Here is a 27,111-nt window from a genome sequence, read left to right on the forward strand (position 1 = left end):
GAAACACAGGAAAACAGTCAAAGGAGACTAAATGATAGTAATGCATAGTTAAGGACCTTTAGTTCTTTCTCAAGGACTATAGGTAATATCCTGAGGCATATGCTGTGAGCTATCCTAGAGCCATATCCTGTGAAACCCCAGGTGGAAAAATTTAACTACATGGTGACCAGACTGTACCCATGACATAAGCTGCCACGGTTCTGAGAGTTGGTCTCTAAGAAATGGGAACAAATGGACCCTGGAAGTGAAGATGAACTGTATGTAAAACAAACAGGATGACGCTGGTCACACCATTGATGATCACTTTGAAGATCACTGTCAGAGCTGATTCTGCTGTTTCTGCATGTAGCTCCCTCTATCTGTCTGTAAAACCTCTTGCCCTACTGGTTGCCCAGGGCAGGGCTGGGGGAGGGAGAGTGGGCCTTTGGACAGACGTCCACCACCCTCCCCAAACCCAGGTGCTGACATCTGAAATAAACTTTCCGTTCCACCAGTCTGGCCTGTTTGTTGGCTTTTGAGTGGGGAGCATCTGGACACCACCACCATTTGGTAACATGGGAGAAATCCCCAGGAAGAATCTGTCAGGAGAAGAGAATAGTCCATCGACCAAGTCCCAGGGCTCTCCTATATGCAGAGCTTGGCTGTGAGGGAGATTTAGGATGATCAACTAGTAAGCTCTTTCTGATCGTGGTCAGGGAAGGAAGCCCTGTATCTTTCTCTGTTTCTAAGTATCAAGGGGAAAAATGATGCATTGACTTAGAGACCCCCTACGTTTAACATGCTCATTAGCTTTTGATCTGTTCTGCTGCTGCTGCTAAGTTGCTTCAGTCGTGTCCGACTCTGTGTGACCCCATAGACGGCAGCCCACTAGGCTCCCGCATCCCTGGGATTCTCCAGGCAAGAACACTGGAGTGGGTTGCCATTTCCTTCTCCAATGCATGAAAGTGAAAAGTGAAAGTTAAGTCGCTCAGTCGTGTCCGACTATTAGCGACCCCATGGACTGCAGCCCACCAGGCACCTCCGTCCATGGGATTTTCCAGGCAAGAGTACTGGAGTGGGGTGCCATTGCCTTCTCCGTTTGTTCTGTTCTAACCTCAGATATCTTCCACCAGGGAACACTTTATGTCAGAGGAGGAATATTGGATGGGGGACTCTTTATCCTGATAATGAATGAGCCTGTGTAGAAAATGGCCAGAATACAACTGGAGCAACACAGAGGCTGTGTCTTCTGTTTTCTCCTCTCCTACTCCAAAGAGAGAATATACCAGAATATAAAGAGAGAATATACCTCCTAATATCAAAGGAGGAATTAGAGTCAATTAGAGAGGCAGACTCTTTCAAAGAGTCACAGCAGGTTGAGACTAGAAGGGGCTTAATTAATGTGATGGTGTGTGTACAAGTGCAGCGCACAGCTCTACATATAATGGGTGAGCGACTTATGCTAATTATTATTAGTTAATAGCTGCTTTCTAATCCTAAACTGTCACTTTATAGATAAGGAAATGGAGACTCAGATGTTCAGGAACTAACAGTGATTCCCTTAAGCTACACAAAAAGAGAAATCAGTGAAAAGTCACTAGCTTGGCACCTAGGGCTCTCTGCTTTCTGGCTGCAGCTCCATTTCCATTCCAGGTCCTCCCCACTACTTTCGCTCTCCTCTTGGGCCCTCCGCTCAGTCTCCAGTCGCCCGCTCTGTGCCGCCACCGGTCCCTGTCAGTTCCATGCTTTCTACACGTGCGCTCTGCCTGCAGCCCCTTCCACTTCCTCTCTCCCTGTCCAGGTTCTGGCCCATTTTCACGGTCTAACAACACCTGTGAATTCCTTCCTGACCTGCCTAGTCACATTACTCTCTTCCTCTTTGAAATTCTCTAGCATGATTCCCAGGACAGTATCTGGGTGCTGCAGTTATGGTGGTGGTGATGATGGGGGGTAGAGTGCTGTTAGCTTCCAGTCCCCCCATCCCTCATCTGCACATGTTTATTGCCTCTGTTGCAGAGCAGAACCTGCTGGGTAAATACGGAGGAGAGCAGCCTAGGGGCTGTGCGGATGTGGGTGTGTGTGTGTGTGTGCGTGCGTGAGCACACATGCATGTGTGCATGCATGCAAGGCACGCCCATGGGCAGGTGTCCCTTTGGGCTCCTAGGGAGAGGAGAACTGTCTTTTTTGCTTGGCAGTTTCCCTGATGAGTCCCTGTTCACAGAAGTTGTATGCTTTGTCTGACGTGGGCTGTGTGACATTGTGCCAGTCTTTATTACCTTGTAAAAAGACCTCGTAAGGTTTTAAAGTTGGATCCCTCTCATGTTAGTGTCTGGATTAAAATAGCTAGCTAAATAACCCTATTTGTACTGACAGTTTCTAAGAATCATGTAACTTCTTTGGTAAGAAGAACTTTCTATTCCCCCAAAGTTTTTGCTCTAGGATAAACTTAGGATAACCCAGGAAAAGTGAAAACTGATTCTTTGTAAGAAAGATACTGATGACAGTGCTGTGTGCCCACTGTGACTGGTATCTTTTCAGATAGACAGTTTCTTACTTCAAGGTCTGAGAAATACTAGAGTTTCCCTGGTAACAGTAATGAAGGGTCAGTCCTCTTGTATTTACCTTTGCTCTTCTGTCTAAAATTGTATTTACCTTGTCAATAGAAGATCTAGGTTGTTTTTCTCTACCTTAATATGTTGTGATGGTAACAATTACTATTCGTGGAGGTTGTATTTACATATTTCTTTAATTCATATAAAAGTTTCAAAATTGGAATATCTGGGTCCAGATAAAGTATGAACTCTGGCTCAAGTCCATAGTGTATTGTTGTTTAGTTGCTAAGTCCTGTCCGACTCTTTGCAACCCCGTGGACTGTAGCCCACCAGGCTCCTCTGTCCATGGGATTTCCCAGGCAAGGATACTGGAGTGGACTGTCATTTCCTTCTCCAGGAGATCTTCCCAGCCCAGGGATTGAACCCGCATCTCCTGCATTGGCAGGTGGATTCTTTACCACTGAGCCACCTGGAAAGCTCAAGAGACATAAGTTATGCTTCTGTTTATACTTTCATTTTCATAAATATATATGTTTATATATAAATATATATATGTTTTTCTATTGGGTAAATAATTTATATTATACTTTGTATATAATGAACATTTGTGTGCAGGTTTTTGAGTGGATATATGTTTTAAATCTCTTGGATGTATTTCTAGGAGTAGAATTGCCGGATCATGTGGTAATTCACCTGTAATACTTTGATGAATGGCCAGGCTTTTCCAAGGTGGCTGCACCAGTTTACATCCCCACCAGCAGTGTGTGAAGGTTCTAGTTTCTCTGTGTCCTTGCAACATTTATATTATTATGAGTGTTTTGGATTATAGCTGTCCTAGGGCTATGAAGTAGTATCTCAGTATGATTTTGATTTGCATTTCCCTGATGCCTAACGAGTAGAGCTTCTTTTTGTATGTTTATGGACCATTTGTATATATTCTTTGGAACAATGTCTGTTGAGATTCTTTGCCAAGTTTATGTTGGGTTGGTTTTCTAAAAATTATTTTGTAAGAGTTCTTTATATATTCTAGATATATGATTTGCAAATATTTTCTTGTTCTGTGGGTGGTCTTCTCTCTTTTTTTCTTCTCACTTTCTTGATAGTGTCCTTTGAACCACGAAAGTTTTGCATTGTGACATAGTTCCGTTTATTTTTTATTTTCTATTTGTGCTTTTTATGTTAAATATAAGAAACTACTGCCTAATAAGTGGTCATGAAGATTTGTTCCTGTAGTTCCTTCTAAGAGCTTTGTGGTTTCAGCCCTTATATTTTAAGCCTTGGATCCAGTTTAGTCACTTTTTGTGTAAGGTGGGACTCTAACTTCATTCTTTGGCACGTGGATGTGGGACTGTCCTTTCTTTCTCCCATCGGGTTGTCTTCACACCCTTGTTGAAAGTTCACTGACCATAAATGTGAGGGTTTACCTCTGGGCTGTCGATTCTATTCCCTTGTTCAGTATGTCTTGATTAATATAGCTTTACTTTTCTCCTTTTAATACTCACATAGTAAAAAGGGGCATTTAAGTTGTATACAGTGGCATCGTCTCTTACTGGATAAGGTAATAAAGCCAATGGAAGAGGCATAGAACAAACACAGGAGCAGTTGCGTTAGGAAGGTGCAGCATTGGAGGTCAAGTGCTATTTTTCATTGGTTCATCACAGCCATATTTTTACTTGATTTTTAGTTGAGCACCAGCTAGAGTCAGCTTCCATTTAGGGGCCTTGCTATTTGCAAAATACTGACCTTTAAGCATTAGAAGTTCAGTGCAAATTCACATTTCCTTGCCCCATCCCTCATAGTACAGACGCTCATTGACTGGGGAGCTGGCAGAATTTTTTACACTGTTCGTTTCTAGTGTTCCTCCCTTCTCTACCACTTTTCCTTTGTCTTCTTCCTCTTTCTACCTGGCTCTCCTCTTCCCTCCTTTTTTCCCGTCTCTTTCTCTCTTTCTTTCAGTACCCCCATCGCCTCCCAGGACTCCTTGCTAAATTTCTATATCTTCATGTGGCTGCGAGATGACTTACAGCCCTGAATTTAAATGTATAAAAAATGAACAACCTCTGTCTCTTATAGTTTTTGTGTGTTTTTAATTTTTTGGCCACACTGCACGGCACGTGAAATCATAGTTTCCTGACCAGGGATTGCCCCCTGCAGTGGAAGCACAGAGTCTTAACCATTGGATTGCCAGGGAAGTCTCCTGTAACAGTTTTGATTACAGCAAGGTGAAATTAACCTTGTGGCAAGCACTCAGAGGACAGGCTGTCCTAGATACTTCTGAGGGTCTCAGCTGCGGGTGGCCTGGTAGTGAAGCTGATATTTTAATCCTCTGATGCTGTTAAAGAAATAAACCCTCAGACTTGTATTCACACAATGCACTGGAAGGGGGTTGCCCTTCTTCAGTACTAGCCCCATGTCCCCTGGCCTACTTGTTGAGGACTTCCTTCACAGTTAATGTCCTTATTCATTTGTCTTGATTTCACTCAGATGAGGATCTTTTGAGGGGGTGGGGGCAGGGCAGGAGACCTTTCTCAACACAGCTGTTACAAACAACTAGTAAGAAGTTGCCATACTTGAACAGGTTTCTAGAGTTTAGATTTGTTCTGTTGACGTTTATTGTGCCACATCAGATTACTAAGATCTTTGGGAAGATCACTGGCTAGTGGGAGATGAGTAAACAGATAGATAATAAGGATAGTTTGCTTGGTTTCCTGATCAGAGAGATTGTGACATAATCGTAAAAAATGTATGAAACTCAGAATTAAGTATTAACAAAAAAGTAAAAATCGTTCAAGTAGCCATTGAAGTCACAAGTTATTTTAGTTCAGAATTATTTACCATCTCATGGAAATGGCAACCCACTCCAGTGTTCTTGCCTGGAGAATCCCAGGGATGGGAAGGCCTGGTGGGCTGCCGTCTATGGGGTCGCACAGAGTCGGACACGACTGAAGCGACTTAGCAGCAGCAGCAGCTCTTTAGCTGGACATTGATCTGGTTGTTTTTAAGAGGGAGTATGAATTCTGAATAGGGAGGATACTGCCTTCAAGGGCACAAAAATTGGTTCTTGGAGAGGCTAAATCTTGGAAATCACAATGGTATGTGGCCCTCCAAAGGGCCAGAGTATAGAAACAGGTATTTACATTTCGTGAGTGAGGGGAGTGACTAGGGAAGAAAATGTCTTAAAAGGTTCCTTGGAGGATGCATCTCCTTCAAACTGGTGTGTTGAAGTTCTAATCCCTTGTACCTCAGAATGTGACTAGTTTGGAGATAGGGCTTTGTAGTGGTAATTAAGGTAAAATGAATTCATTAGGATGGGCTCTAATCCAACATGACTGGTGTCCTTATAAGAAGAAGAGATTAGTACAAAGTCGAGCGTAGAGGAAGGACTGTGTGAAGACAGAGGGAAATGATGGCCATCTCCAAGCCAGGGAGGGAAGCCTCAGAAGCAAACCCTGCTGACACCTTGATCTGGGACTTCTAGTTTACAGAACTGTGAGAAAATAAATTTCTGTTGTTTAAGTCATTCAGTCTACGCTTTGTTTTGGCAGCCCTAGCAGGCTAATAAAGGGAGGGAGGTGATAATGATAAAAGGTTTGAGACATAGCAGTGTAGAACAACCTATTCTATGTTCTTTTAAATTTAGATCTATTTTTTCCAATTCTCTATGTTACTAAAAAATTGCAACATTGCAATTTTATAATCTTATTAATAAGTACCATTCACAAAGGAATTTATCCTTCCACATCAATATCTAATTTGAACCTTGAAATTGCTCTGTGCAGGGCTTAGGTATTCAAATTCCTATTTTATAGATGCCTCTGGGCATTTATACATGTCTTTCTTGCTTCCTGAAAAGACACTTCCCTGCCCCCTGCGTACCTCCCCGCCTCTTTCCTCTGTTAAATTCTTTCAGGACTTAGCTTCCCTCAGGAGACTTTTCTCTGACCTGCTAACATGCTTCTTAGCACTGTTTCCCCACCATGGTGCCAATCACATGAACTGTGTTGCCTGTTTGTCATCTGTTTCCTTTACCAGACTGGCAGCCCTATGAATGGGAACTCTGTCTCTCATCACTGAATTTCCAGCATCTAGCAATGTTCTTGCCTGGAGAATCCCAGGGACCGGGGAGCCTGGTGGGCTGCTGTCTATGGGGTCACCCAGAGTTGGACATGACTGAAGCGACTTAGCAGGAGCAGCAGCAGCAGCAGAGTGCCAGGATATTTTATTTATGGATGTATCAGATCATATCGCTAATAATTTGGACTTAGTTTTCTAGCGTCTAAATTCAGCTCTTTTTCAACGATATCATGCTACTTCTCTAAGGATGCATCTGAATTATGTGTCACAATGGGTGTGGTTTTGTCTCTAAGTACAAAAGAATACAAGTGGGGTCTGCTCTGCATGTGCTGTAGGCCCCTTTCACATCCTGCCAGTGTGGCATGTGTGTGTGTGTCTGTGTATGTGTGTAAGGGACTCAACCTTGGCTTGTTCCCAGAGCATTTCATGCTACCTATTACTTGGACTGCAAGGAGATCCAACCAGTCCATTCTGAAGGAGATCAGCCCTGGGATTTCTTTGGAAGGAATGATGCTAAAGCTGAAACTCCAGTACTTTGGCCACCTCATGGGAAGAGTTGACTCATTGGAAAAGAGTCTGATGCTGGGAGGGATTGGGGGCAGGAGGAGAAGGGGACGACAGAGGATGAGATGGCTGGATGGCATCACTGACTCGATGGACGTGAGTCTGGGTGAACTCCGGGAGTTGGTGATGGACAGGGAGGCCTGGCGTGCTGCGATTCATGGGGTCACAAAGAGGCGGACACAACTGAGCTACTGATCTGATCTGATCTGATCTGATGTGATCACATCAAAAAAGGCTCATTTGTCCTTTTATAGTTTCCTGGTAACTCCTTGGGGAAGACCCTGATACTGGGAAAGATTGAGGGCAGGAGAAGGGAGCAACATAGGATGAGATGGTTGGATGGCATCACTGACTCAAAGGACATGAGTTTGAGCAAGCTTCGGGAAATAGTAAAAGACCCGGTAGTCTATGGGGTGGCAAAGAGTCAGACGGGACTGAGTGACTGAACAATAAAGTAGCTTCTTATTGGAGATTGTGATACAATCAGTTTCCTTCTTCCTTCCAGCTGTTGCTAGAGATGGGTATTAGACGATGTTTATGATACAACATGAAGCTGACAGAGCTGAATCCAGCTTGTATGTACAACATGATCGCAATTGTTTCATTCCTTCTTTTCACGTACAGCCTGCAAGTGGCAGGCTAGGTCCTGGGATATGAAGGTGACTAAGGGAAGCCTCTCCTCTAGTCATGAAAACAGATGGATTCTACAGGGTTAGATGAATTCAGCAGGGACAGTGCTTCAGCAGATATGAGGAGGATGCTGTGAGGTCTGACGAGCCCAGCAGATCCTTTGCCTGAAGATATTTTTGGAGGATATTGTGCGTGAGCTGGGTTTGAAGGGGGAAGAGTGGAAATTTGCTGGATGAAAAGTGGGTAAGAAATACACAAAGGCATCAACCAATGGAAAGGTCTGGTCCAAAAATGAATGTGTATGTTGCAAAAAACTGAAAAGGAATAGTTGGTGTTTCATGGTTGTGGAATTATCGGTAGGTTTCTTTTCTCCTTTTTTAGAATTCCCTTAATATTTTTGCTCTATTCTTTTCATAACTCAAAATGAAAGAAAAGCCTGTGATGATTGTATCAGACCATTAGAGTGAATTATTTTGTCATTGTCTGTATTTGTACTTAATTTAACATCCAGATTAAAAACCTAGTATTGCCCATTTGACTAAATTGTTATTGTTTTGTTGTTGTTGTTACTAGTTTTTTTTAGGAGAAAACACAGACAAGGATGCCATTTGGTTCCTTTTTTTGATAAACAGACCCCAAGTTTCTTTTTCCTTTGAGTGTTCCTTGTCTAACTCTCATCTGGGCCACGAGGATTGACTTGGAGGTTATTTGCTGAAGTACATGGGGAAAAGGTGTCTTTTAGCTTGGTTGGCAGAGAGAGTTGACCCTGGATGCAATTAATGGAATGCATTCGACCAAGAAGGTGAGACAGCAGGGTGGCTGAGAGGGACCTGGGAGAGACTGGGTAATTTTAGTTACAGGGGAAGAATCCACAGATGGAACCCTCAGAGGCACAGCAGGTCCGGGGAATGGAGCAAAAAACACTAGGCAGGTGAAGTCGGGCTGTACAGGAAACGAAGTCTGCAGACACTTGGCTCGTGGTAGAAGGCTCCTTTTACGTGGAGTCCAGCGTGTCTTGCCAGGGCAGGGGAAGCCGTTTAAAGGCACCATGCCGGCCCAGTCACCAGGCGCTGGAGGTTTTCCCAAAACAACTTCAGAGCGAGGCTGAATAGACTTTTCAGTGCACAGTGTATACTGAAGGTTACCGTCGACTCTGACGGTCTATACGCAGAGATGTCTCCTTTCTGATTTCATTTGTGGAAGGAAGACTTACAAAAAAGATTTTTGATTACTTCATATTTGAACTATCACACTGTCTCCCCCACCCCACCCCTTTCAGAGGGAGTAGGAATAGACATGGCTTATTAGGTAGGTGCTTAAGACTTTTTTTTTGGGGTCTAATAATTGTTGATTGTGTCTGGGTCCAAACCAAACTTATTTCTCATGTTCCCCTAATAACTTTTTCTTTTAATTCTCTTTCTCCTCTTTAAAAAATGAAAAAGCTTTAACTTTGTGCAGTAACAGATTTGTCTTTTCCCCTGTGACATAAGGCAAGACAGAAGTTGGTTTACCATTTGAACAGTTTAATAATTTGAATGATTAGAACCTGAGCCCTAGAAGAGTGAGATGAATGGGGATATACGAGACAGGATAAGGAAAACTGCCACTCAGAAGCACTGTTTTCTCATGGCTCTTGTGTTATTAGCTGAGTATTGAATATTTTAAATTACCTTTTGAAACGATGTTGAAAGATATGGTGGTAAAAAAAACTGGAAAAAATTATTTCATAGTAGTAGCATTTGCTGGATATATGATCATGGGTTCTGGCCCATAAAATACTATATATATATCTTCAGAGGTGGCTTAAACAATTCAAAGTTTGATTTCCACAAATCATCTTACATTATTTGTAAGCAACCACATGTGCTGGATCAGATATTAAATTGCACCAGATTTTCCCTGGTCTTCAGGGCCTGTCATGGCATGCATCCAGAGATCAGATGTCACCTCTGCCTAAGAAGCCTTATATACATTTTCAGTTTTTTATAGTAATATTATAACATGCATGCATGGTACTGCATGGGTGATTACAGAAGTCTTGTTTGTCAGATAATCCCTGCTTATAAACTAAAGTGTGGCTCCCAGTTTTATGGAACCTCCTTTGAACTGGAGTATGGCACGTGCTGTGGTAGATGGTGGTAGCTTGCCAACTCATTAGTCAGGTCAGTTTTCTAGAAGATATAGTTACAAAATAAAGGCCCCTCTCTCATAACAGATAGTTTCAGTGGCAAAGTCAAGGTGACAAGACTTAAAATATTTATTACCTTTAAAGGCATCTACCCTTTTATGAGCAGCAACCAGGACACCAGACCTTTATTAACAAAGATAAATGATATGTTTAGAGCAGCAACACCTTCTCTCTAAAAACAAAATTCCCAAAATGTCTCATTTCTAAAGCTGTATTAGATCTGTACACTTGTTTTCTCTTGCCCCAGTTATCTTGTTATCATAGATCAAATTAAACACCTGCATGATGTCTTCTGTTTAAGTTCTTTCATATCAACACCACTTAATACTTAGTACTATTTTGCTGAAGACCCATCTGGATGGTGTATGGACAATGTATCACATACAGTTTTATTTTTAATGATCTGAGCACCTGTACAGCAGGACTGCCAGAAATCCAAAGATCTCCTTGTGGTAGAATGCTCAGGCAAAAGGGCTAGTTAATTTTCTGACCAAAGTATTTTTTGTTTCCTGCCTCTATTCATTCAACTAGAGGAGGTACATATTTAATATTTAAGTTAATTAATATTTGTGGTTGATAATGGTGACATCATGAAAAGTTAAATAATGTGTTAGTTGAAGACATCAGTTAAGAGATGCAGCAAAACACGAAGAGTCAAATGAATGCTGTGAAGTCATAAAAGAAATATATCATTTTAGGCTAGAGTGGTAAGAGAGGACTTTGGGAGGACTGTGTGAATTTTTGTTCATTCATTCAATAAGTGATACTGGGAAAACTGGACAACTACATGTAAAAGAATGAAATTAGAACATTCTCTAACACCATATACAAAAATAAACTCAAAATGGATTAAAGACCTAAATGTAAGATTGGATACTATATACTATAGAACTCCTAGAGGAAAACAAGAGCAGAATACTCTGACACAAATGCAGCAAAGTTTTTTTGGAGCCATCTCCCAAAGTAAAGGGAATAAAAGCAAAAATAAACAAATGGGACCTAATTAAACTTAAAAGCTTTTGTACAGCAAAGGAAACCATAAACAAGATGAGAAGACAGCCTACTGAAGGGGAGAAAATATTTGTAAATGATATCACAGATAAGGAGTTAATATCCAATGTATATAAATGACTCATACAACTCAACATCAAAAACCAAATGGGCTGAAGACGTGAATAGGCATTTTTTCCCAGAGAGGAAATGCAGATGGCTGACAGGCACATCAAAGGATACACATCATTGCTAATCATCCGGGAGATGAACACCAAAACCACAGTGAGATAGCACCTCCCAACCTGTCAGAATGGCCATCTTCAAAAAGAACGCAAGTAACAAATTTTGAAGAGAATGTGAAGAAAAGGGTACTCTTCCACATTGTTAGTGGGAATGCAAATTGATGCAGCCACTGTAGAGAACAGAAGGGAGGTTTCACACAAAAAATAAATTGCCGTATGATCCAGCAGTTCCACCCTGGGCATATATCTGAAAGAGACAAGAAACAAAAGCACTAATTTGAAAAGATACATGCACTGGTGTTCATGAGTGAGTGAGTGAGTGAAAGTCACTCAGTCATGTCTGACTCTCTGCGACCCCATGGACTATACAGACCAGAATACTGGAGTGGGTAGCCTTTCCCTTCTCCAGGGGATCTTCCCAACCCAGGGATTGAACCTGAATCTCCCACGTTGCAGGCAGATTCTTTACCAACTGAGCTTCATAGCAGCACTGTTTATAATAATTAAGATAGAGAAGCAACCTAAGTGTACATAACAGATGCATGAATAAAGAAGATGTGACTTACACACGCCTACTCACAAACAGGATGAAATACTACTCAGCCACAGAAAAGAACAAAATGTTGCCATTTGTAGCAACACGCATGGACTTGGGCATTATGCCGAGTGAAACAAGTCAGAGGAAAGCAAATACTGTGTGGTAGCACTTATGTATGGATTCTAAAAAGTATAACAAACTAGCGAATATAGCAGAAAAGAAGTGAACTGACAGATACAGAGAACAAACTAGTGGTTTTGGGTTGAGGTTGCAATATAGAGGTTGGGGGTGGGAAACACAAACTGTTGGGTGTAAGATAAGATTCAAGGATGTATTGTACAACATGGGGATATTGCCAATATTTTGTAATAACTAAATGGAAAGTAACCTTTAAAAATTGTATACAAATACAGAAAAGTTAAAAAAAAAAAAAGGCTTATTGAGATCTTACTAAGTTCCTGGAACCTCTGTAGGTATTAGGAATACAGTAGTGGACAAGAGTGACCAGTTCTCTGTTCTTAAAGTGCTTAAATTCTGGTGGAAGAACAAGGCAAAAAATCTATTTAACAAGAAATACTTGATAATGGTTCTGCAGAACTTTAATGTAAGGTGGTATGATAGAACGTCTTGGGAGATTGTTTTAGATTGTTGGTCTGTAGGCTGCTTGAAGTCATGGTTTTAGCTGAGACCTGAATGACAAGAAGGAAGCAGCCATGTGACATCTGAGCCCTCTAGTCAGAGGGGCAGCCAGGGCCCAGGCCCTCGGGCAGCAAGGAGCTTGATTTGTTTGAGGAACAAGATGATGAGATAAGAAGAGTTGGTAGGGATCCTAGATCGAATGGGCCTGTGGGGTTTTTGATAGTTTTGGATTGAATGCTAATTGCAGTGGTAAACAGGAGGAGGCTTTTAAGCAAAGGAGGGCCACGAGCTTGTTTCTGTTGAATTTCATTGTGGACACTGTGAAGAATGAATTTGAGGAAGGCAGGAGCAAAAGCAGAGATACTAAGTAGGAGGCGACTGTAGAAGTCCAAGTGAGGGACTGTGGTGTCTTCTACCAGAGGGTGGTGAGCGCGTGGAGTGAGGTGGATAGATGTGGGGTGTGTTTTAGGTATAGAGGCTGCAGGATCTGCTGATGGATTTAAAATGGGGTGTGAGGCACTACTATATAGAAAATGAATACACAGCAAGGACCTTCTGTATAGTACATGAAACTATACTCAATATTTGATAATAACCTATATGGGAAAAGAATCTGAAAAAGAATATATATATATATTATATATATAATATATATATTAACCAAATCACTTTGCTATATACCTGAAACTAATACCACATTGTAAATCAACTATATATCAACCTAAAAAATGAAATTAGATGTGAGGAAAATAGTAATCAAAGATGCCTTATAGGTTTTGTGGATTAAGCAACTGGATAAATGATGATGAACTTTGAAGAAAGGATGGAATTTGGAGGAAAAGAGTCAAGAGTTTCAAACATAGAGATAAGAATAGGTAGAGCTTATGGGGTAGGCTTTTATGATTTGATAAAAAAAAACAGAAGTTTTTCTCAGTGCTTCCTAGAACAGAGACATCATATTCTATTCAGTATATTTGGGAAAAAATTATAAATGTGTTGTTTTTTCTGTGTGATGGCCTGTCGGCAGAAGTGGAACAGGAAGTTTGGGGGAAAAGAAGAGTAGAAAATGGTAACAAGAGGAATAAACAAGTCAGAGAAAGACACAGGGATGGAAAGATACAGAAAAAAAATTACAGATAAAAGACAGATGCTCAAAATTAGAGACACAAAGGACACGCAATCCCACACAGATTCTGCATTCTCCTGCTTTCTACACTTAAAGCCAAAGATGGATGCTGGAGGCAGTTATAAGGAGGTCAGAACATTTTTTCTTTCTTGTAATTAACTGTGGAAGTGGTACTGAGTTACCAACCAAAGGCAAATGAGACCAAATCTTTTTCAGAAGTGGAAGAGATTCCTTTCTTCCATTCGTTGTTATTAGAAAGGATCTTATACCCTGAAGTGTTTCCAGGATGAAAATGTTTTTTACAGTTTGTTATGAATATAACCTGAAAAATAAATCAGTAGCAATGCACAATTATTCGTTTTGTAAAGAAAAGAGGCTTTCCAAAGGAGTTCTTTCTCCTTAGTAGAAAAAGTGAGAAATTAGCCATCAATTAACAGGCTAAGCTGAGCTGGGGGAATATACACATAAACAAATATACAGTAAACTCACGCATGCCATAGCATACTCTAAACACACCTGCATTTAATTTAGTAAATAGGCTCCATTTAGAATAGAAAAACAATTTGAGATTTTTCTGTTTCATTATTGTAAGGAGGATCTATAGCCAGCCTAGATTCATTATTAATTTTCTTAAAAATTGGTTAAAAATGAGTTTACTAGAATCCATAAGGACCTATGAATGAATCTAGTCAACAGAGAGATAAGAGGAAGAGGGTTTTAGATAGATATATAAATAGAAGACCAAGAAACTTGCTATGTGCACTGTAAAAATACATGTTATGGGGACCTTGGGTTTGCTTCATCTGCAAAGACCAGTGAAATGATCACAAATAATAAAAATACTTCAGAATTTAAAAGCCATGGAACTACATTGGACTGAAAAGTTAGAAACTACACTGGGCTGAGGATTTTTCTTTGTATCCCGCCTACTCCTTCCTTCTTCCTTCCCTTTGTCTTTCCTTCTTTTTTTTTCAAATTTTTAATATCTTCTTAAGGGGGCATGGAAGGAGCACTCAGTTAAGATATTATATAATATTTGGATTCTGTTATTTATGATTATGACCTAGTATCTTTGTGAAAAAAACTGGACTAGATTTCTAGAATCTACTTTTACACTCGAAAACAATACTCAATATGAAATTTGCATTTATCCTCTTGTTCTGGCTTATTGCCTTTTGGGATATTTATGATGATGTTCATAATATTGTTACCATCAGGCTCAGCTCTGCGCGGCTTCAGGACAGAAGGAGGCCACAGGCACTGAGAAATGTCTGATGAGATGACTGGGGATGTGTTTTTATTTAGAAAGACAGATAAATTATCACCATCCTTTCTCAGTGAATGATATTAAATATCTGCCCCCAAGAGGATTTGTTTATGAATGGCCATTCAGGACAGAGAGGTAGACCAGAAAATAGTCTGGTTAGTATAGAAAGATTTATGCAGGGGTTGTTACCATGTGAATTTTTCTTGGACGTTTCAAGATGAGTTTTGATCATTACACATAACTTCATCAAAGGTTAGGTAAATGGATTACATAGGAAACCATTTTATATGTTAAAAGAGAGACATGTTGACCTGAATTAACACTTAAGCCATGCGTAAATCTCTTGGGGCACAGCCTTCACTGAAGGTGATGTGATTGTCACAAAGCTTCACAGTTTGGGTTTATGGGCAAGTGTGGGTGGGTCTGAATGGAAAGCTGGTGCTTGGCCAAGAGCAAATCCTACTTCCTGGCATAGCTTCTCTACAGACGTTCTTATCCAGGTGACAGAGATTAGATTTCAGGAGGAAAAGGTGAGTGTAGAAGGGGAAAGTCTGAGGGATGTGTGTTGCCCCTCACTAAATAGTTCCCGCCACTTTCACATCCCTCAACCAGGAGTTTTTAAAAAATAGTAGTGGAATCTTTATTTTAACATTTATTTATGTGGTTCTCTTGGAAACCTTAATGTCGCCCCTTTTTATTTTCAAGTGGGAATTACTCAAGTCTGTGTTTGGCTGACAGTCGTATCAGCTCTAGTGTGTGGTGGTTGGGAGAGTGCCTGGAACTTGGAGCCAGGGTTTCTTGTGGAAATTCTCCTGCTGAACAGCTGTGTGACTCCAGGAATGTCTGCTCTGCTGGGCACTGGAGTCTACAACTGTACCTGGGGGACAACCTTTTCCTGGAATGGAGCAGAAAGTAAATATTTTAGGTTTCCCAGGCCACATGTGGCCTCTGTTAAATATTCTACTTTGGTTTTATTTGTTTGTTAGAACCCTTAAAAAATATAAAAAACATTCTTAGCTCCTGGGCCACACATAAGTAAGCTGTGGGCTAAACTTGGCCCTTTGCTTTAGTCTGCCCACCACCATGTAAATAGAACAGAAAAGGAGTGGGGAGAAATAAAAGGAGTTTGAACTGGCAGTTTTTAGATAAAAGACTGAGGGAGGTACACCGGCTAAAGCATAGATTCTGGAGGCAAGGGTTTTTCTTTTATTTTAAATATTATGTATTAATTTCATGATTGAGTTTCCCTTTTGTTTGTACTTTTCTCAGTTTTAAATGTGATTTCACTCCTAAGTCCTAATCTTCATCTTTCCAAGCATATTACTGTTTACCCTTGGTAGCTCTCCGCACATTTCTTATTTGCTCAGAGAAGCAAACTAGTTAGAGGAATGGCTTTCTTTGCAGATGCAGATGTGACCTTTCACTTACAAAAAGGAAGCAGCCATTTTTTTTGCCCCTGGAAGCCTAAGAAAAGAAGTATTAAATAGGCCTGACCCCAGCAGCTCTGAACTTTGGGAGGGGGCGGCTGGCAGGGAGCAATGGATGGGGGAGGGGCGGGGGGGGGGCGGGAGGTGCTGGTGGTGGGGAGGGGTGGGATAGGGTGGATGGTGGTGAGTGTTAAGAAATACCCCAATCCTTCTTTTTTTGATGGAGTTGCATCCTGTTGCTCACATGTAACTGACAGTCCAGAATTCTATGTATAAAGACCCCTTAGCCCATACTGGGATGTACTGGCGTTTCTGTTTCCTGAAGGCCAAGACTCAGAAGAGGGCGCTATGGATCACACACTCCAGTACCCCTATGAGCCCCAGTCCAGCACCCCTCTCGTTTCTTTGTCTTCTCAGACTACCTGATTTCCATGGTGTTCAGGAACTGTCTGGCCGTAGCACTCTCCTGTCACAGCCCAGTGGGTTCCAACTTTCTCCACTGTTGTTATTAGTGGCACGGTGGGTGAATTGGCCTCCCCCCCTTCATGCCATGGGGCCTGATTATCTTTGGGGTTTTGATTCCAGAAGACGTCCCTTCTGTCCTCAGGCAGGCACATTTGAAGAAGCAGCCTACTGTACTCTGCACCTTGACCTTCTGTTCTCTCCTCCACCTCAGGAATTTGCTAATAGCTCCCCCTACCCCACGGAAATGCACTGTCCCATTTTTTTCTTTTGGAAGAATGACTAGCAATTTGGGCATTGATCTTTTCATGGACTTCAGCTCATATTTGATCCCTCTCATCATTATTATTGAAGTAATTTGTTAGCATCTGTGTCTTACTTATGGACTGTTCACTCTTCCAAGAGAAAAGAATCCTGTTTATTCCTCATTGAATCTAAGGGCTTCCTTCTCAACAGTTATGATAACCCTGTGCAGTTGACATTGTTATACGCATTCTATGGATGAGGAAGCTAAAGCTCAAAAGAAGCTAAATAACTATCTTGCTCAATGTCACATTGCCAGTGTAGCAGGAGAGTTGGGATTTTGTTAGCATTTATACATGCTGGTTATACATCCTGAATGAAAGAATAGTTTGCAGTTGTAAATTTAAGAAATACTCACTTTACCAAAATTTAGCCGTGATTTTTGAGGAAGTAGAAAGAATAGTGGCGTGGGGGAAGGGGGAATAGGATGAAGGCAGATAAACGTGTAATTGCCGGTTATAAGATAATACATACTAGGGATATGCTCTACAGCATGATAAATGCATACTAACTAACACATTCTGTATGTTATATATGAAAGTTGAGAGAGTAAATCCTGAGTTCTCAAAGAAAAACTTACTTAAAAACATTTTTTTTGTGTTGTATCTGTATGAGATGATGAATGTTCACTAAACTTACTGAGGTAAACATTTCATGATATCCGTAAGTCAAATCTTTATACTGTGCACCTTAAACTTAGACAGTGCTGTATGCCAATTATATCTCAATAAAACTGGAAGGAAAAAAAAAAGAACAATAGATTTAATATCAAAGGCCTCAGCCGAAGTATTGTTTCAGCGATTTTTAGCCAAACTGATTTATGCCAAGTTACTTCTTCCCTCCGAGCCTTTGCTCAAACCATATATGGCATGTGGAAGTGCTCCATGAGGGTTATGCAAATAGGACTCGTTACTTAGTTTTTCATTGGAGTTTACCTGTGTGGATAAATCTCAGAGACCAAATTCTGGAGAGTTATTTTTATTGTTTTGGAGTAATATACCTCAGCCTCTTTACATATTTAGAGATATTTTCCTTTAGTTTTGAGTAGTACATAAATTAATACTTAGTATCACCGGTAAAGTACAACATTTAGAATGCCCTACCAAGGTCTGGGAGTACAAGTGTGCATGTCTTGAAGCGTTCATACCTTCATGCTGAAGTAGGATTTTGTGTGCCAGCTAAATTGGGTCACTTTCTAAGTGAAAGGAGCTTGTATTGCTCCAGACACAGGGCTGCTTATCCTTCGTTTTGTGAAGCTGTAAACACGATGCTTCCCTCTCCCTCACTGTTCTCTTGCTGCTTTTGTTACCTGAGGGTTCACTTTGCGGATTTTTTTCCCTGAGCCCTATCACTTTTCTTGATAGAATATCTACTGTTAAGTTGCCGCCTATGGGCACTCCTTCCTGTAGGGAGCCTACCTAGTGTGTGTGCAGGAGTCATTCAGACAAGAGTGGTTTTGGTGAGGGTCTTAAAGGCTTTTATGGTCTCCAATACTGGATTCCCAATCGAATTGCTCCAGGTGTCTGTTTATAAAGGAGGAGGATTTATTTCATGGGCTGATAGAGTTACAGTCTATCATTAATTTGTATGAAAAGTTCTTAATGAGGAGTTTATTATTTGCTATGTGTCTTCACCTTAAAATTTCATTTTAAAGTAGTTTAATTTATTTAGCAGAAATATATTGGAGGATGTCTATGTGCCAGAAACTACTCTTGGTGAAGAGATAGAGACCAAGAAAGACTCACATATTCCACCTTCCTTGAGCTTATAGCATAACCTGAAAGGTAAATGTTAAATCAATAGTTATACTTAGGTATGATGAATATATGAATGGGGAAATGCAGGATTTAGAGAAGCTGTAATGGACTGCAGTGGGTTTGATGCCTGGCACTCCTTTTCTAGAAATCACTCTTTATACCCAACCATCCACATGGTTAGTAAAGTTGAGCCAATGCTGTTGTCCCTGTTGATTGTTTCAAAGATGAGCACCTTTCAAATTGGGCCAGTACCTTTTCTTACCCAGGAACTTTGGAAATGGATCGGAGGCAAGAAGACCAAGGAACTTCTGGATGTCTAAGCAGGAATATGAAAGCATGGGCGCTTTTAGGGTCACCATAAGACCTGAATGAGGGGAGGAAGCCCTAGGAAGAGAATGGGAGGAAATGAATCTGATATTCAGAGGTGTGGGTACCAGAGATGGGGAGAATTATCTTGCAGTGTTTAGGTTTCTGGTTAGAGTTCTCCATGAGAATCTTTATAATAAATGTCCCTTCTTTGCTTAAGGTAGTTTGGGTTGAATTTCTGTTTGATGACACCAGAGTGGTCTTTTCTAATACAGACATGTATAGCACAAGGACCTTATCCAAACCAAGGGATTGGGAAAGCCACTTACAACGTACTTTTTACACAGTGTTGTAGTTGTTGGTTGGACTCCCAGGATAACATACCCATGATGATGTAACCCATAGTGTAGTTGAAACTGATTTCTGTTTCTCCTTAGAATGGATTCATTCATTCGTATTGAAGGCCCGATGTGTCCCATGGAACTTACTAGGACCTGGAGAAGTAAAGTGCACTAGGCGTTGGAGGAGCTTTTGCTTTTCACTAAACCACTTGCTGGCATTGTCACGGGCACTGTTATTTTCTCCTAGGTTTGGGTTACATTATGGGCTAACTAGACTTTGGTGGGCTAGTCTGGGAAACTGACTTCCATATGACATTGTTTCTCTGGTAAATGCATTACCTAGTTGGTAGAAGGAGAATTTGTACCTTTTGGCTATAGCAATTGATGAGTGCACCAAATATTTTTTGAATATTTTCTATGTGTCGGGCACTGCTCCCAGCTCTGAAAACAGTGATGAACGATGTGGAAAAGGCTCTGCCGTCACGGAGCTTAAATTTTAGTGTAGGGAGATGGGCAATAAACAGTGAACAAATAAATGAACAGACAGTGTAGTTAGTAATCTGTGCCATGAACGAAAAATAAAGATGATATGGTGAAGGAGAGTGACTGGGGAAGGGTGGAGTGTGACTTTGGGGTCAGGAAAGGAATCACTAAAGAGGAAAGTTTCCAGGTAAGAGGCACCTGACCCAGGGAAAGAAGGGAACATGGTGTCTCCAGGGACATGGCCCTCTGTACCACGAGCTGTGAGGCAGAGAGCACTTGTCAGTCCTGGGCCCTGAGGAACAGTCCCTTTGCTTATGGGAATCAGTGTGGTGCAGACCTGGGCTATCCCAGCACCATGACTGCTAGCCACAGGTGACTCTTGAGCACTAAATGTGGCTAGTCTGAACCAAAATGTTCTATAAGTGTAAGGTGCACTGGATTCCAAAGACTTAGTATGAAAAAAAAAGCAAATATTTCTATTATTTTTTATATTGATTACACAATGAATTGATATTATTTTAACATACTGGGTTTATAAAATATGTGATTAAAATAAATTTTTACTTTTTTAATGAAACTACTAGAAGATTGGAATTCCCTCGTGGCTCTATCAGTAAAGAATCTGCCTGCAGTGCAGGAGACCTGGGTTCAGTTTCTGGGTCAGGAAGATCCCCTGGAGAAGGAAATGGCAACCCACTCCAGTGTTCTTGCCTGGGCAATCCTGTGGACAGAGGAACCTGGCAGGCTGCAATCTGTGGAGTTGCTAGAGTCAGACAAACTTAGCCACTAAACCACCACTAGAAGATTAAAAATTGCATCTGTATACAAATGAACTTGTTTACAAAATAGACCCACAGGCGTAGAAAACAAACTTGTGGTTACCAAAGGGGAAAGGGGTTGGGGAGGGATAAATTAGGATTAACATATATATATACTACTATAGCGGAGAAGGCAATGGCAACCCACTCCAGTACTCTTGCCTGGAAGATCCCATGGATGGAGGAGTCTGGTAGGCTGCAGTCCATGAGGTCGCTAAGAGTTGGATATGACTGGGTGACTTCACTTTCACTTTTCACTTTCATGCATTGGAGAAGGAAATGGCAACCCACTCCAGTGTTCTTGCCTGGAGAATCCCAGGCACGGGGGAGCCTGGTGGGCTGCCATCTATGGTGTTGCACAGAGTCGGACATGACTGAAGTGACTTAGCAGCAGCAGCAGCAGCAGCATACTACTATAGAGAAAACAGATAACCAACAAGGACCTACTGTATAGCACAGAGAACTATACTCAATATTTTATAATAACCTATAAGGGAAAAGAATCTGGAAAAGAATATATGTTTATATGTATGTGTGTATGTGAAAGTGTTAGTCACTCAGTTGTGTCCAACTCTTTGTGACCTCATGAACTGTAGCCTGCCAGGCTCCTCTGTCCTTGAAATTCTCCAGACAAGCATGCTGGAGTGGGTTGCCATTCCCTCCTCCAGGGGATCTTCCTGACCCAGGGGTCAAACCCAGGTCTCCTGCATTGCAGGCAAATTCTTTACCATCTGAGCCACCTGAATCGCTGTGCTCTATGCCTGAAACTAATATGACACTGTAAATCATCTTAACTTCAATAAAAAAAATATAAAATAAAAAATACGTATATAATTTTAAAATACATTAAAAAAAGAAAGTAGACCCAAATATAAACAACGCGTCTGTTGCTCGTGTTGTTTCTGGTGCACAGCACTGGTGTTGATGAATTAGCCAGTGTTTTGGATTCAGACTGATGGGGTTTGAGTACGTAAGGATTTTGTTACAGTTTCTGTATTTGTTTGTTTTACTATGGACAGTTTATTTGATTTTCTTTGTCCTTTTTCATCTTTCAGATGTGGCTAATAATACTACTTTGTAGTGTTAAATCCCAGGGATGGGGGAGCCTGGTGGGCTGCCGTCTATGGCGTCGCACAGAGTCAGACACAACTGAAGTGACTTAGCAATAGCAGTAGTGTTAAATCAGCTTTGGTAGAGTGTCTACTGTGTATCAGGCACTGGGAGACAGCTCTAGCCTCTAATTTTATATAAATGTTCATTCCTTCCCTCACTTTCTGATGTGACATAAGTTAATCATACCTACCTGTGGATATTTGAGAATATGTTTGGAACTCAGTGAGTGACTGTGTTGAGAAAGTGCTATGCAGGTTCATGACACTATTTTAATTTACATTTTTGTCTTATTATTTTCACATGAGGTTTCTGAGGTCTTTATCATGTGATGAAAATAATTATTCCATTTTACAAATGAAAGAGATTGTTATATCCAGAGTGGCCCTGTAGAGTACCTTAGGCACAAAGAGGCTGGCCTCGTGTGTCCTGCAACCAGGCTGCCTTCCCTTCCGTTAAATGCAGTTTCTTTCTCCATAAGGAAGCTGAGTCCTTCCACTGGAAGCCCTGAATAGGAATTCTGGTGCCAGGTTTCATGCCAAAGTGATGCCTTATCTTTTGAGTGTTTTTGATACTCTCGTTCTACCAAAGTGACTATATCAGAATCCTGAAGACCTTGTTTATGCTTCAAGAGGTTAGGTAACCAGAGGCCCTCTGGCCCAACGCCATGTTAGATAGTGATTGGTTGGAAGAAAATGCTGATGCCCTTTTTTTTTTCCTGGCCAAAACACTAAGGTCTTTCCTTCCCAGGTGGTCTCTATTTCCCTGTCAGTAATGTATGAACTGTGGCTGGCAGTTCCTAGGCCTCAAATTGGGACACTAGCTGTCATAATAATTTGATTTGAATAAAGACACCTTGAAACTATATCGTTTGGAAGACTGAATTTGACTCCTTATAAGGTGAAATTGATTGCATAGCTTGAAAAGGTTTGCTTAAATTTTAGTTGAATTCAAGTAGTAGTTACTGAGTCCAGATTGGAAAAATAGCTTGCGGTTTTACTAAATATCTGAGGGATTTTGAAATTGTATTTGAAAGAAAACTGTTTGAAATGCATTGAAAGCTGGGTTGGTTTACATATACCTTTTCTTCCAATAACTGCTTGTTTCTTTTGAATCTCTGAGTCTCAAGGACCTTTCTCTTTCTTCCCTAACAAGTCATAATAATGTTTAAGACTTGACTCCATTGGCTATTGCAGTCTTTTAGTTGGAAATGTAAGCATAGGAAAATATAGAAAGAATTTATATAGTGACTTTATATGTATTCATTTATGTGTATTCCACAACTCCATTTATCTATATTTAGTTCACAGAATTATCTACCAGAAACCTTAAAAATTGCATTTCTTATAATAAAATAAAAGAAATATAATTTATTTTGTGTTTGAATGTATACATCCACTGGAAAAACAAGAAGAGTTATGATTTGTCTACATCTTTACCACTACTTACTGTTGGCAGATAACTCAGTTTTTTACTCATTTCAGGAGTATAAAATGGTATTTCATGGAGACTTTCCTTGCAGTCCAATGGTTAAGACTTTGCTTTCCAATGCAGGGGGTATGAGTTCAATCCCTAGTCAGAGAGCTAAGATCCATATGCCTTATGAACAAAACAGAACAGAAGCAATATTGTGACAAATTCAGTACAGACTTTAAAAAAAATGATCCCCATCAAAAAAATTATTTAAAAAACAGCGTTTCATGGCTGTTTCAGTTTGCATTTTCTGATCAGCAGTTTGGCTTGGCTGAGCATCTTAGAATTATTGACCTGTTGAGCCTCCTTTCTGTGAATTAGCTCATCATTAGTGTAGTCCATATTTCAGTTGTTGTCTTTTTTTTTTTTCTTTACAGCTTTAAGGAAGTCTGTGTATTTTGGATCTTCTTTCCATCTGTCTCTTAGCTTTATATATGTTGTCTTTAGTCAGGAAAAAGTAAAGCAACTTGCCAATTCTCTCCTTGATGATCCATACTGTTCCCTTTTAAAGAAATGATGTAAAATTATATTTGATTTCTGAATAAGACATTAAAATATATAGATAATGAAAAATATTGATAACTTAGACTACATCAAAATTAAAAATGTAATATAATATATAGTTTAAATCGGATAATACATTCATTCATTCCTTCACTCACTCAGTAAATACCCTATAATATGCTAGGAACTCTTCCACACTCTGAGGGTATAACTGTGTACAAGAATCTCTGTACTTCTGCACTTACATTTTAGTGAAAGAAACAGATAATAAACTAAAAATCAAGAACATGTACTTTATCAGTACTGTCAGTACTGCAATAGTGAAATGACCTCCATAGAGAAAAATCAGGGAAAGAGAATAGTGAGTGCTGTAATCATTAAGCAGAATTGTTAGGGAGGTCTCACTCAGAAGGTGACTTTTGAGTTAAAACCTGAAGAAATTGAGGTGGTAGTGTGCAGTTATAATGAGAAAGAATGAACCAAGCTGAGGACGGGGTGTGTGGCGAGGCTCTGAGGTGGGAGTGTGCCTGCCATGTTCAAGGAACAAGACCATGTGACTGGAATGGAGTAAGTTAGGGGAAGAGTAGTGGGAGAGGAAGTAGCTCATACCCTCATGCCTGCTGCCTTGCGGGTCACTGCAGAGGCTTTTGCTTTTACCTTAGAGGGGTAGAAAGTCATTGGTGGGTTCTGACAGAGAGGGCTAGAACCTGACTTCCCAGGTCACTCTGACATCTGTGCAGTGAGGGAACAGGGAGACCAGGTAAGAGACTCTGGTTCATCTTGGGGGTATGATGGTGATAGCAATGCAGCAATGAGAAATGGGCATGTTTTAAATATGTTTTTATATATTTCATACTTTTCAAAGGTAGACGGAACAGGATTGATGATGTATTGGATGTGGGAGGTGAAAGAGAAGAGTCAAGGGTAACACCAGAGTTTTCCATGTGAGCCATTGGAAGGGCAGAGTTGCTGTTTATTGAGATGAGGAAGGTTGTAGAAGGAGCATTTTTGGAGGGGAAGACCAAAGGCTCAGTTTTTGACAAAGTGAGAGGAAGACATGAGACTTGCATTCAGGGGAGAGACCTGGGTGGAAATACACATCTGGGAAGCACCAGTGTATAGCTGGTATTTAAGCTATGAGGCTGGATGAAGTAACCCAGAAAATGAGTATAAATTACAAAAGAAGAGGTTCAAGGACTGAGCTCTCAAGCACTTTAGTATTTAAAGGCTTGGGATATGAGGAGGTCTCAATGGAGACTAAGAAAGTCTCCGGTGGGATAGTGATGATGGAGTTCTGAAGTCTAGAGGAGACACTGTTTTAAGAAAGGAAGAAACAACCCGCTGTCTTCAATGCTGCTGAGAGGTCAAGGGTGATGAGGACTGCGAATTGACCATTGGGTTTAGTGATTTGGAGGTATGAAGGCTGTTGGTGACACTGACAAGAGCAGCTTAGTGGAATGGTGATTGTGACATTGTTTGGAATAGGTTTAAGAGAAAAAAGGAGTTGAACTGAAGACAGCAAATAGAGGCAACTTTTTGAGTTTACTCTCATGTGCAACAGAGAAATGGAACCAAAGCTATAAAGGAAAACAAGAGTCAAGAAAGCTATTTAAGGTGGAAAATACAGTATGTTTGTTTATGTGCTCCCGTATGTGCCAGTGGATGTCTAGTAAAGTGGAAATTTAATGGTATAGGAGAATGGGGAGAATTGCCTCCCAGTGGGTGGATGAGAGCAGATGAGTTCTAGTGCACAGAGTGGAGGGCTTGGTCTTAGGGAAATGGACACGTCGTCCATAATGATAGGAAGGAAGAGGTAATACCATACACGGGCCCAGCTACAGGCAGGTAAGTTGGTGCAGTGGGGAGAGCTTGTGGAAGTTCTCTGATGTCTCTGTTCCGTCAGCTGAGAGGGATGGTGTGGGGAGACCCTACTGGAGTTGGAGCAGAGGGGGAAGGTATGGAATGGTTGCTCCAGACAGTGGAAGAGTGCATGGTATGGTCCTATGTTTGGATTGCCTGACTCCACCAGGAACTCTGCTGCTTGAGGTTCATGACCGTGAATTGAAAGTTTGACCAGTCATTCTAGTTGACTACATTTCTCTAGCCTTGTTCAAAAGCCCTGGGACAGTTATGGAAGAGGTGAGGATTGGGTTTCCCTGGGTTTGGTGTTTCCACAGATGCATAGGATGAAATGAGAAAAGGGGCTATCGAGGTGTCTCGTATGCAAGGATGATTATGCTAGACCACAGATCAAAACTGACTAAGAGGAATCTGAGGATGAGAAAAGAGTGAATGATGGTGAAAAAGGTATGGGATCAATGGCTTGTGAATACAGAGAGGTCAGAAATTGTTGGAGATGTTTGGAGGTAAAAAATGAAGTGACAGAGAATTGGATGGAGGGGTTGCTGTTATTAATTTTATAGAAGTAGAGTTTTCATTTTTGGTCTGATTTTTAGTTGGCAGTTTAAAGAATTATCTGTTTGACCTAATCTCCCCTCATTTGTTAACATTCTATAAACCAATACTTAAATTTCTCCTCAAGAACCCTAACATGAAAAAAAATCCAAAAGAGAATTCTAAAATGAAAACATTTATATGTATGTTTAGTTTTTAAAAAGAAGTTTTTTAAACCGTAAGGGCCTTGCTGGTTTTTGCTGCTGCTTTAAAATATTTTCAAAATGCCCTTTGGCAAATCCAATGAATTTAGATTTTCTGGTTTGAAGTTCTGGTGCTTAAGCTAGCTTTGCACATTTACTTGACAAATGTTTTACTGCAGCATATGTAGAGTGCATAGTACAGTTTCTTTGAAATTGAAGTAAAATTATCTGGCATCTAAAGCCTAATGTGAAAAACAGTAAGGACTCAAGGGTTTTCTCTGGTGGAGCGGTGTGATAGATTTTGCTATGGACAGGTTGTAAAATCTGCCTGATTTTTCGTATTTTCATATATGAAACTTTGAAAATTTTTTGAAGGTTTTCATTTTCACATATGATGATGTAAGTTCAGTGATGTTAACTCTTTATGTATGCATATGCTTATACTGCTTTGGTAACAATGTAAATAAATATTATTATGGTCTTGTAGAGTTGTACAAAATGTGATCAGCTTTAAAAACAATATTAATTACTGAGGCTTATTCTGACCCACTTTAAGAGTAATTTCAGTTGTCACAGGTTTGGAGCACTGTTGCTTCATTTTTAATATCTGGTATAATTAACACTTCTTCCACTTAACAGCAGCGAGAACTTAAGGTGTCAACAAGATAATTCCCAGGGGTCAACAACTTGTTTCCCAGGCGACCTCCACATTTAAACTTGATGCTGCCACCATTAGCT

The 27,111-nt window shown here is 40.6% G+C and overlaps 1 protein-coding gene across 2 annotated transcripts in view; it reads left to right on the forward strand.

The window, feature by feature from the left end:
- CRACD (capping protein inhibiting regulator of actin dynamics) overlaps nt 1-27,111 on the forward strand; it is a 282,379-nt gene that overhangs the window by 25,180 nt on the left and 230,088 nt on the right. The gene's annotated exons all lie outside the window — the stretch shown is intronic.

The sequence above is a fragment of the Bos indicus genome, chromosome 6, assembly GCF_029378745.1.
Source record: "Bos indicus isolate NIAB-ARS_2022 breed Sahiwal x Tharparkar chromosome 6, NIAB-ARS_B.indTharparkar_mat_pri_1.0, whole genome shotgun sequence".
NCBI classification, from domain to species: domain Eukaryota; kingdom Metazoa; phylum Chordata; class Mammalia; order Artiodactyla; family Bovidae; genus Bos; species Bos indicus.